A 12,618-nucleotide genomic window follows, 5' to 3' on the forward strand; every position below is an offset into this window, starting at 1 on the left:
TTATTGATGCTTAAATCCACAATATACAGGGTGTGAAGCTGTCAACGGCCAGCCTAAGCCTGAACGTGCCTGCTCTCCTCAGATCGCAGACTGTTGCCCGGCAGTTACCGGCATGGGAGACTGGCTGGCAATACAAGGTGCCATAGACGTTTTGCTCCTTTGCCGCCTTCCTCTCCGATTAAAAAAATATTTATTGATGTTTAAATCCACAATATACAAGGCGTGAAGATGTCAACGGCCATCCTAAGCTGAACGCGCCTGCTCTCGTCAGATCGCAGACTGCTACCCAGCTTAGGGCCCAGTAAGTACCGGCATGGGAGACTGGCTGGGAATCCCGGGTGCAGTTGACATTTTGCTCTGTTGCTGCCTTCCGCTCCGATTCCGAAAAGAATTTATTGATGCTTAAATCCACAGTATACAAGGTGTGAAGCAGTCGACGGCCATCCTAAGCTGAACGCGCCTGCTCTCGTCAGATCGCAGACTGCTACCCAGCTTAGGGCCTGGTAAGTACCAGCATGGGAGACTGGCTGGGAATCCCGGGTGCAGTTGACATTTTAATCTGTTGCCGCCTTCCGCTCCGATTCGGAAAAGGATTTATTGATGCTTAAATGCACAGTATAAAGGGCGTGAAGCTGTCAACGGCCATCCTAAGCTGAACGCGCCTGCTCTCGTCAGAACGCAGACTGCTTCCCAGCTTAGGGCCCGGTAAGTACCGGCATGGGAGACTGGCTGGGAATCCCAGGTGTTGTTGACATTTTGCTCTTTAGCCGCCTTCCGCTCCGATTCCGAAAAGGATTTATTGATGCTTAAATCCACAGTATACAGGGTGTGAAGCCGTCTACGGCTATCCTAAGCTGAATGTGCCTGTTCTTGTCAGATCGCAGACTGCTGCCCGGCAAGTACGGGCATGGGAGACTGGCTGGCAATCCAAGGTGCTATTGACATTTTGCTCTGTTGCCGCCTTCCTCTCCGATTCCGAAAAGGATTTATTGATGCTTAAAGGCACAGTATAAAAAGCATGAAGCTGTCAATGGCCATCCAAAGCTGAACGCGCCTGCTCTCGTCAGATCGCAGACTGCTACCCAGCCTAGGGCCCGGTAAGTACTGGCATGGGAGACTGGCTGGGAATCCCGGGTGCCGTTGACATATTGCTCTATTGCTGCCTTCCGCTCCGATTCCAAAAAGAATTTATTGATGCTTAAATCCACAGTATACAAGGTGTGAAGCTGTCGACGGCCATCCTAAGCTTAACGTGCCTGCTCTTGTCAGATCGCAGACTGGTACAGATCTTAGGGCCCGGTAAGTACCGGCATGGGACACTGGTTGGGAATCCCGGCTGCCGTTGACATTTTGCTCTGTTGCCGCCTTCCGTTCCGATTCCGAAAAGGATTTATTGATGCTTAAATGCACAGTATAAAGTGCGAGAAGCTGTCAACGGCCATCCTAAGCTGAACGTGCCTGCTCTCGTCAGATCGCAGACTGCTACCCAGCTTAGAGCCCGGTAAGTACCAGCATGGGAGACTGGCTGGGAATCCCGGGTGCAGTTGACATTTTAATCTGTTGCCGCCTTCCGCTCCGATTCCGAAAAGGATTTATTGATGCTTAAATGCACAGTATAAAAAGCATGAAGCTTTCAATGGCCATCCTAAGCTGAACGCGCCTGCTCTCGTCAGATCGCAGACTGCTACCCAGCTAAGGGCACAGTAAGTACCAGCATGGGAGACTGGCTGGGAATCCCGGGTGCAGTTGACATTTTAATCTGTTGACGCCTTCCGCTCCGATTCCGAAAAGGATTTATTGATGCTTAAATGCACAGTATAAAAAGCATGAAGCTTTCAATGGCCATCCTAAGCTGAACGCGCCTGCTCTCGTCAGATCGCAGACTGCTCTAGCTTAGGGCCCGGTAGGTACTGGCATGGGAGACTGGCTGGGAATCCCGGTTGCCGTTGACATTTTGCTCTATTGCTGCCTTCCGCTCCGATTCCGAAAAGAATTTATTGATGCTTAAATCCACAGTATACAAGGTGTGAAGCTGTCGACGGCCATCCTAAGCTTAACTCGCCTGCTCTCGTCAGATCGCAGACTGGTACAGATCTTAGGGCCCGGTAAGTATCGGCATGGGACACTGGCTGGGAATCCCGGCTGCCGTTGACATTTTGCTCTGTTGCCGCCTTCCGTTCCGATTCCGAAAAGGATTTATTTATGCTTAAATGCACAGTATACAAAGTGTGAAGCTGTCAACGGCCATCCTAAGCTGAACGCGCCTGCTCTCGACAGATCGCAGACCGATACCTAGCTTAGGGCCTGGTAAGTACCAGCATGGGAAACTGGCTGGGAATCCCGGCTGCCGTTGACATTTTGCTCTGTTGCCGCCTTCCGTTCCCATTCCGAAAAGGATTTATTGATGCCTAAATGAACAGTATAAAGGGCGAGAAGCTGTCAACGGCCATCCTATGCTGAACGCGCCTGCTCTCGTCAGATCGCAGACTGCTACCCAGCTTAGGGCCCGGTAAGTACCAGCATGGGAGACTGGCTGGGAATCCCGGATGCAGTTGACATTTTGCTCTGTTGCCGCCTTCCGTTCCGATTCCGAAAAGGATATATTGATGCTTAAATGCACAATATAAAAATCAAGAAGCTGTCAACGGCCATCCTAAGCTGAACGCGCCTGCTCTCGTCAGATCGCAGACTGCTACCCAGCTTAGGGCCCGGTAAGTACCAGCATGGGAGACTGGCTGGGAATAACAGGTGTTGTTGACATTTTGCTCTGTTGCCGCCTTCCGTTCCGATTCCGAAAAGGATTTATTGATGCTTAAATGCACAGTATACAAAGTGTGAAGCTGTCAACGGCCATCCTAAGCTGAACGCGCCTGCTCTCGTCAGGTCGCAGACTGCTAGCCAGCTTAGGGCCTGGAAAGTACCAGCATGGGAGACTGGCTGGGAATCCCGGGTGCAGTTGACAATTTAATCTGTTGCCGCCTTCCGCTTTGATTCGGAAAATTATTTATTGATGCTTAAATCCCCAATATAAAGGGGGTGAAGCTGTCAACGGCCATCCTAAGCAGAACGCGACTGCTCTCGTCAGATCGCAGACTGATACCCAGCTTAGGGCGTGGTAAATACCAGCATGGGAGACTGGCTGGGAATCCCAGGTGTCGTTGACATTTTGCTCTGTTGCCGCCTTACGCTCCGATTCCGAAAAGGATTTATTGATGCTTAAATCCACAGTATACAGGGTGTGAAGATGTCTATGGCCATCCTAAGCTGAATGCGCCTGTTCTCGTCAGATCGCAGACTGCTACCCAGCTTCGGGCCTGGTAAGTACCAGCATGGGAGACTGGCTGGGAATCCCGGGTGCAGTTGCCATTTTGCTCTGTTTCTGCTCCGATTCCGAAAATTATTTATTGATGCTTAAATCCACAGTATACAAAGTGTGAAGCTGTCAACGGCCATCCTAAGCTGAACGCGCCTGCTCTCGTCAGATCGCAGACTGCTACCCAGCTTAGGGCCTGGTAAGTACCAGCATGGGAGACTGGCTGGGAATCCCAGATGCAGTTGACATTTTAATCTGTTGCCGCCTTCCGCTCCGATTCGGAAAAGGATTTATTGATGCTTAAATCCACAATACACAGGGTGTGAAGCTGTCAACGGCCATCCTAAGCCTGAACGTGCCTGCTCTCCTCAGATCGCAGACTGCTGCCCGGCAGTTACCGGCATGGGTGACTGGCTGGCAATCCAAGGTGCCATTGACATTTTGCTCTGTTGCCGCCTTCCTCTCCGATTAATAAAAATATTTATTGATGCTTAAATTCACAATATACAAGGTGTGAAGATGTCAACGGCCATCCTAAGCTGAACGCGCCTGCTCTCGTCAGATCGCAGACTGCTACCCAGCTTAGGGCCCAGTAAGTACCGGCATGGGAGACTGGCTGGGAATCCCGGGTGCAGTTGACATTATGCTCTGTTGCACCTTCTGTTCCGATTCCGAAAAGGATTTATTGATGCTTAAATGCACAGTATAAAAAGCATGAAGCTGTCAATGGCCATCCTAAGCTGAACGCGCCTGCTCTCGTCAGATCGCAGACTGCTACCCAGCTTAGGGCCCAGTAAGTACCGGCATGGGAGACTGGCTGGGAATCCCGGGTGCAGTTGACATTTTGCTCTGTTGCCGCCTTCCGTTCCGATTCCGAAAAGGATTTATTGATGCTTAAATGCACAGTATAAAAATCATGAAGCTGTCAATGGCCATCCTAAGCTGAATGCGCCTGCTCTCGTCAGATCGCAGACTGCTACCCAGCTTAGGGCCTGGTAAGTACCAGCATGGGAGACTGGCTGGGAATCCCAGATGCAGTTGACATTTTAATCTGTTGCCGCCTTCCGCTCCGATTCGGAAAAGGATTTATTGATGCTTAAATCCACAATACACAGGGTGTGAAGCTGTCAACGGCCATCCTAAGCCTGAACGTGCCTGCTCTCCTCAGATCGCAGACTACTGCCCGGCAGTTACCGGCATGGGTGACTGGCTGGCAATCCAAGGTGCCATTGACATTTTGCTCTGTTGCCGCCTTCCTCTCCGATTAATAAAAATATTTATTGATGCTTAAATTCACAATATACAAGGTGTGAAGATGTCAACGGCCATCCTAAGCTTAACTCGCCTGCTCTCGTCAGATCGCAGACTGGTACAGATCTTAGGGCCCGGTAGGTACCGGCATGGGACACTGGCTGGGAATCCCGGCTGCCGTTGACATTTTGCTCTGTTGCCGCCTTCCGTTCCGATTCCGAAAAGGATTTATTGATGCTTAAATGCACAGTATACAAAGTGTGAAGCTGTCAACGGCCATCCTAAGCTGAACGCGCCTGCTCTCGTCAGATCGCAGACTGCTACCCAGCTTAGGGCCCGGTAAATACCAGCATGGGAGACTGGCTGGGAATCCCAGGTGTCGTTGACATTTTGCTCTGTTGTCGCCTTCCGTTCCGATTCCGAAAAGGATTTATTGATGCTTAAATGCACAGTATACAAAGTGTGAAGCTGTCAACGGCCATCCTAAGCTGAACGCGCCTGTTCTCGTCAGATCGCAGACTGCTAGCCAGCTTAGGGCCTGGAAAATACCAGCATGGGAGACTGGCTGGGAATCCCGGGTGCAGTTGACAATTTAATCTGTTTCCGCTTCGATTCGGAAAATTATTTATTGATGCTTAAATCCCCAATATAAAGGGGGTGAAGCTGTCAACGGCCATCCTAAGCAGAACGCGCCTGCTCTCGTCAGATTGCTGACTGATACCCAGCTTAGGGCCTGGTAAATACCAGCATGGGAGACTGGCTGGGAATCCCAGGTGTCGTTGACATTTTGCTCTGTTGCCGCCTTACGCTCCGATTCCGAAAAGGATTTATTGATGCTTAAATCCACAGTATACAGGGTGTGAAGATGTCTATGGCCATCCTAAGCTGAATGCGCCTGTTCTCGTCAGATCGCAGACTGCTACCCAGCTTCGGGCCTGGTAAGTACCAGCATGGGAGACTGGCTGGGAATCCCGGGTGCAGTTGCCATTTTGCTCTGTTTCTGCTCCGATTCCGAAAATTATTTATTGATGCTTAAATCCACAGTATACAAAGTGTGAAGCTGTCAACGGCCATCCTAAGCTGAACGCGCCTGCTCTCGTCAGATCGCAGACTGCTACCCAGCTTAGGGCCCAGTAAGTACCGGCATGGGAGACTGGCTGGGAATCCCGGGTGCAGTTGACATTATGCTCTGTTGCGCTTTCTGTTCCGATTCCGAAAAGGATTTATTGATGCTTAAATGCACAGTATAAAAAGCATGAAGCTGTCAATGGCCATCCTAAGCTGAACGCGCCTGCTCTCGTCAGATCGCAGACTGCTACCCAGCTTAGGGCCCAGTAAGTACCGGCATGGGAGACTGGCTGGGAATCCCGGGTGCAGTTGACATTTTGCTCTGTTGCCGCCTTCCGTTCCGATTCCGAAAAGGATTTATTGATGCTTAAATGCACAGTATAAAAATCATGAAGCTGTCAATGGCCATCCTAAGCTGAACGCGCCTGCTTTCGTCAGATCGCAGACTGCTACCTAGCTTAGGGCCCGGTAAGTACTGGCATGGGAGACTGGCTGGGAATCCCGGTTGCTGTTGACATTTTGCTCTATTGCTGCCTTCCGCTCCGATTCCGAAAATAATTTATTGATGCTTAAATCCACAGTATACAAGGTGTGAAGCTGTCGACGGCCATCCTAAGCTTAACGCGCCTGCTCTCGTCAGATCGCAGACTGGTACAGATCTTAGGGCCCGGTAAGTACCGGCATGGGACACTGGCTGGGAATCCCGGCTGCCGTTGACATTTTGCTCTGTTGCCGCCTTCCGTTCCGATTCCGAAAAGGATTTATTGATGCTTAAATCCACAATACACAGGGTGTAAAGCTGTCAACGGCCATCCTAAGCCTGAACGTGCCTGCTCTCCTCAGTTTGCAGACTACTGCCCGGCAGTTACCGGCATGGGAGACTGACTGGCAATCCAAGGTGCCATTGACATTTTGCTCTGTTGCCGCCTTCCTCTCCGATTAATAAAAATATTTATTGATGCTTAAATTCACAATATACAAGGCGTGAAGATGTCAACGGCCATCCTAAGCTGAACGCGCCTGCTCTCGTCAGATCGCAGACTGCAACACAGCTTAGGGCCCAGTAAGTACCGGCATGGGAGACTGGCTGGGAATCCCGGGTGCAGTTGACATTTTAATCTGTTGCCGCCTTCCGCACCGATTCGGAAAAGGATTTATTGATGCTTAAATGCACAGTATAAAGTGCGAGAAGCTGTCAACGGCCATCCTAAGCTGAACGTGCCTGCTCTCGTCAGATCGCAGACTGCTACCCAGCTTAGAGCCCGGTAAGTACCAGCATGGGAGACTGGCTGGGAATCCCAGGTGTCGTTGACATTTTGCTCTGTTGCCGCCTTACGCTCCGATTCCGAAAAGGATTTATTGATGCTTAAATCCACAGTATACAGGGTGTGAAGATGTCTACGGCCATCCTAAGCTGAATGCGCCTGTTCTCGTCGGATCGCAGACTGCTACCCAGCTTCGGGCCGGGTAAGTACCAGCATGGGAGACTGGCTGGGAATCCCGGGTGCAGTTGACATTTTGCTCTGTTTCTGCTCCGATTCCGAAAATTATTTATTGATGCTTAAATCCACAGTATACAAAGCGTGAAGCTGTCAACGGCCACCCTAAGCTGAACGCGCCTGCTCTCGTCAGATCGCAGACTGCTACCCAGCTTAGGGCCTGGTAAGTACCAGCATGGGAGACTGGCTGGGAATCCCGGGTGCAGTTGACATTTTAATCTGTTGCTGCCTTCCGCTCCGATTCGGAAAAGGATTTATTGATGCTTAAATCCACAATACACAGGGTGTGAAGCTGTCAACGGCCATCCTAAGCCTGAACGTGCCTGCTCTCCTCAGATCGCAGACTGCTGCCCGGCAGTTACCAGCATGGGAGACTGGCTGGCAATCCAAGGTGCCATTGACATTTTGCTCTTTTGCCGCCTTCCTCTCCGATTAATAAAAATATTTATTGATGCTTAAATCCACAATATACAAGGCGTGAAGATGTCAACGGCCATCCTAAGCTGAACGCGCTTGCTCTAGTCAGATCGCAGACTGCTACCCAGCTTAGGGCCCAGTAATTACCGGCATGGGAGACTGGCTGGGAATCCCGGGTGCAGTTTACATTATGCTCTGTTGCCGCCTTCCGTTCCGATTCCGAAAAGGATTTATTGATGCTTAAATGCACAGTATAAAAAGCATGAAGCTGTCAATGGCCATCCTAAGCTGAACGCGCCTGCTCTCGTCAGATCGCAGACTGCTACCCAGCTAAGGGCACAGTAAGTACCAGCATGGGAGACTGGCTGGGAATCCCGGGTGCAGTTGACATTTTAATCTGTTGCCGCCTTCCGCTCCGATTCCGAAAAGGATTTATTGATGCTTAAATGCACAGTATAAAAAGCATGAAGCTTTCAATGGCCATCCTAAGCTGAACGCGCCTGCTCTCGTCAGATCGCAGACTGCTCTAGCTTAGGGCCCGGTAGGTACTGGCATGGGAGACTGGCTGGGAATCCCGGTTGCCGTTGACATTTTGCTCTATTGCTGCCTTCCGCTCCGATTCCGAAAAGAATTTATTGATGCTTAAATCCACAGTATACAAGGTGTGAAGCTGTCGACGGCCATCCTAAGCTTAACTCGCCTGCTCTCGTCAGATCGCAGACTGGTACAGATCTTAGGGCCCGGTAAGTACCGGCATGGGACACTGGCTGGGAATCCCGGCTGCCGTTGACATTTTGCTCTGTTGCCGCCTTCCGTTCCGAATCCGAAAAGGATTTATTGATGCTTAAATGCACAGTATACAAAGTGTGAAGCTGTCAACGGCCATCCTAAGCTGAACGCGCCTGCTCTCGACAGATCGCAGACTGATACCTAGCTTAGGGCCTGGTAAGTACCAGCATGGGAAACTGGCTGGGAATCCCGGCTGCCGTTGACATTTTGCTCTGTTGCCGCCTTCCGTTCCCATTCCGAAAAGGATTTATTGATGCCTAAATGAACAGTATAAAGGGCGAGAAGCTGTCAACGGCCATCCTAAGCTGAACGCGCCTGCTCTCGTCAGATCGCAGACTGCTACCCAGCTTAGGGCCCGGTAAGTACCAGCATGGGAGACTGGCTGGGAATCCCAGATGCAGTTGACATTTTAATCTGTTGCCGCCTTCCGCTCCGATTCGGAAAAGGATTTATTGATGCTTAAATCCACAATACACAGGGTGTGAAGCTGTCAACGGCCATCCTAAGCCTGAACGTGCCTGCTCTCCTCAGATCGAAGACTACTGCCCGGCAGTTACCGGCATGGGTGACTGGCTGGCAATCCAAGGTGCCATTGACATTTTGCTCTGTTGCCGCCTTCCTCTCCGATTAATAAAAATATTTATTGATGCTTAAATTCACAATATACAAGGTGTGAAGATGTCAACGGCCATCCTAAGCTGAACGCGCCTGCTCTCGTCAGATCGCAGACTGCTACCCAGCTTAGGGCCCAGTAAGTACCGGCATGGGAGACTGGCTGGGAATCCCGGGTGCAGTTGACATTATGCTCTGTTGCGCCTTCTGTTCCGATTCCGAAAAGGATTTATTGATGCTTAAATGCACAGTATAAAAAGCATGAAGCCGTCAATGGCCATCCTAAGCTGAACGCGCCTGCTCTCGTCAGATCGCAGACTGCTACCCAGCTTAGGGCCCAGTAAGTACCGGCATGGGAGACTGGCTGGGAATCCCGGGTGCAGTTGACATTTTGCTCTGTTGCCGCCTTCCGTTCCGATTCCGAAAAGGATTTATTGATGCTTAAATGCACAGTATAAAAATCATGAAGCTGTCAATGGCCATCCTAAGCTGAATGCGCCTGCTCTCGTCAGATCGCAGACTGCTACCCAGCTTAGGGCCTGGTAAGTACCAGCATGGGAGACTGGCTGGGAATCCCAGATGCAGTTGACATTTTAATCTGTTGCCGCCTTCCGCTCCGATTCGGAAAAGGATTTATTGATGCTTAAATCCACAATACACAGGGTGTGAAGCTGTCAACGGCCATCCTAAGCCTGAACGTGCCTGCTCTCCTCAGATCGCAGACTACTGCCCGGCAGTTACCGGCATGGGTGACTGGCTGGCAATCCAAGGTGGCATTGACATTTTGCTCTGTTGCCGCCTTCCTCTCCGATTAATAAAAATATTTATTGATGCTTAAATTCACAATATACAAGGTGTGAAAATGTCAACGGCCATCCTAAGCTTAACTCGCCTGCTCTCGTCAGATCGCAGACTGGTACAGATCTTAGGGCCCGGTAAGTACCAGCATGGGAGACTGGCTGGGAATCCCGGGTGCAGTTGACATTTTAATCTGTTGACGCCTTCCGCTCCGATTCCGAAAAGGATTTATTGATGCTTAAATGCACAGTATAAAAAGCATGAAGCTTTCAATGGCCATCCTAAGCTGAACGCGCCTGCTCTCGTCAGATCGCAGACTGCTCTAGCTTAGGGCCCGGTAGGTACTGGCATGGGAGACTGGCTGGGAATCCCGGTTGCCGTTGACATTTTGCTCTATTGCTGCCTTCCGCTCCGATTCCGAAAAGAATTTATTGATGCTTAAATCCACAGTATACAAGGTGTGAAGCTGTCGACGGCCATCCTAAGCTTAACTCGCCTGCTCTCGTCAGATCGCAGACTGGTACAGATCTTAGGGCCCGGTAAGTATCGGCATGGGACACTGGCTGGGAATCCCGGCTGCCGTTGACATTTTGCTCTGTTGCCGCCTTCCGTTCCGATTCCGAAAAGGATTTATTTATGCTTAAATGCACAGTATACAAAGTGTGAAGCTGTCAACGGCCATCCTAAGCTGAACGCGCCTGCTCTCGACAGATCGCAGACCGATACCTAGCTTAGGGCCTGGTAAGTACCAGCATGGGAAACTGGCTGGGAATCCCGGCTGCCGTTGACATTTTGCTCTGTTGCCGCCTTCCGTTCCCATTCCGAAAAGGATTTATTGATGCCTAAATGAACAGTATAATGGGCGAGAAGCTGTCAACGGCCATCCTATGCTGAACGCGCCTGCTCTCGTCAGATCGCAGACTGCTACCCAGCTTAGGGCCCGGTAAGTACCAGCATGGGAGACTGGCTGGGAATCCCGGATGCAGTTGACATTTTGCTCTGTTGCCGCCTTCCGTTCCGATTCCGAAAAGGATATATTGATGCTTAAATGCACAATATAAAAATCAAGAAGCTGTCAACGGCCATCCTAAGCTGAACGCGCCTGCTCTCGTCAGATCGCAGACTGCTACCCAGCTTAGGGCCCGGTAAGTACCAGCATGGGAGACTGGCTGGGAATCCCAGGTGTTGTTGACATTTTGCTCTGTTGCCGCCTTCCGTTCCGATTCCGAAAAGGATTTATTGATGCTTAAATGCACAGTATACAAAGTGTGAAGCTGTCAACGGCCATCCTAAGCTGAACGCGCCTGCTCTCGTCAGGTCGCAGACTGCTAGCCAGCTTAGGGCCTGGAAAGTACCAGCATGGGAGACTGGCTGGGAATCCCGGGTGCAGTTGACAATTTAATCTGTTGCCGCCTTCCGCTTTGATTCGGAAAATTATTTATTGATGCTTAAATCCCCAATATAAAGGGGGTGAAGCTGTCAACGGCCATCCTAAGCAGAACGCGACTGCTCTCGTCAGATCGCAGACTGATACCCAGCTTAGGGCGTGGTAAATACCAGCATGGGAGACTGGCTGGGAATCCCAGGTGTCGTTGACATTTTGCTCTGTTGCCGCCTTACGCTCCGATTCCGAAAAGGATTTATTGATGCTTAAATCCACAGTATACAGGGTGTGAAGATGTCTATGGCCATCCTAAGCTGAATGCGCCTGTTCTCGTCAGATCGCAGACTGCTACCCAGCTTCGGGCCTGGTAAGTACCAGCATGGGAGACTGGCTGGGAATCCCGGGTGCAGTTGCCATTTTGCTCTGTTTCTGCTCCGATTCCGAAAATTATTTATTGATGCTTAAATCCACAGTATACAAAGTGTGAAGCTGTCAACGGCCATCCTAAGCTGAACGCGCCTGCTCTCGTCAGATCGCAGACTGCTACCCAGCTTAGGGCCTGGTAAGTACCAGCATGGGAGACTGGCTGGGAATCCCAGATGCAGTTGACATTTTAATCTGTTGCCGCCTTCCGCTCCGATTCGGAAAAGGATTTATTGATGCTTAAATCCACAATACACAGGGTGTGAAGCTGTCAACGGCCATCCTAAGCCTGAACGTGCCTGCTCTCCTCAGATCGCAGACTGCTGCCCGGCAGTTACCGGCATGGGTGACTGGCTGGCAATCCAAGGTGCCATTGACATTTTGCTCTGTTGCCGCCTTCCTCTCCGATTAATAAAAATATTTATTGATGCTTAAATTCACAATATACAAGGTGTGAAGATGTCAACGGCCATCCTAAGCTGAACGCGCCTGCTCTCGTCAGATCGCAGACTGCTACCCAGCTTAGGGCCCAGTAAGTACCGGCATGGGAGACTGGCTGGGAATCCCGGGTGCAGTTGACATTATGCTCTGTTGCGCCTTCTGTTCCGATTCCGAAAAGGATTTATTGATGCTTAAATGCACAGTATAAAAAGCATGAAGCTGTCAATGGCGATCCTAAGCTGAACGCGCCTGCTCTCGTCAGATCGCAGACTGCTACCCAGCTTAGGGCCCAGTAAGTACCGGCATGGGAGACTGGCTGGGAATCCCGGGTGCAGTTGACATTTTGCTCTGTTGCCGCCTTCCGTTCCGATTCCGAAAAGGATTTATTGATGCTTAAATGCACAGTATAAAAATCATGAAGCTGTCAATGGCCATCCTAAGCTGAATGCGCCTGCTCTCGTCAGATCGCAGACTGCTACCCAGCTTAGGGCCTGGTAAGTACCAGCATGGGAGACTGGCTGGGAATCCCAGATGCAGTTGACATTTTAATCTGTTGCCGCCTTCCGCTCCGATTCGGAAAAGGATTTATTGATGCTTAAATCCACAATACACAGGGTGTGAAG

The 12,618-nt window shown here is 50.5% G+C and overlaps 3 pseudogenes; all 3 read left to right on the plus strand.

Moving 5' to 3' along the window:
- The first annotated feature begins 2,640 nt into the window (after positions 1-2,640).
- On the plus strand, positions 2,641-2,760 carry LOC130338837 (5S ribosomal RNA; annotated as a pseudogene).
- A 2,072-nt stretch (positions 2,761-4,832) lies between these two features.
- On the plus strand, positions 4,833-4,952 carry LOC130352920 (5S ribosomal RNA; annotated as a pseudogene).
- A 5,869-nt stretch (positions 4,953-10,821) lies between these two features.
- Positions 10,822-10,941, plus strand: LOC130319659 (5S ribosomal RNA; annotated as a pseudogene).
- Positions 10,942-12,618: the final 1,677 nt, after the last annotated feature.

This window comes from Hyla sarda, chromosome 1 (assembly GCF_029499605.1).
Source record: "Hyla sarda isolate aHylSar1 chromosome 1, aHylSar1.hap1, whole genome shotgun sequence".
NCBI lineage: Eukaryota > Metazoa > Chordata > Amphibia > Anura > Hylidae > Hyla > Hyla sarda.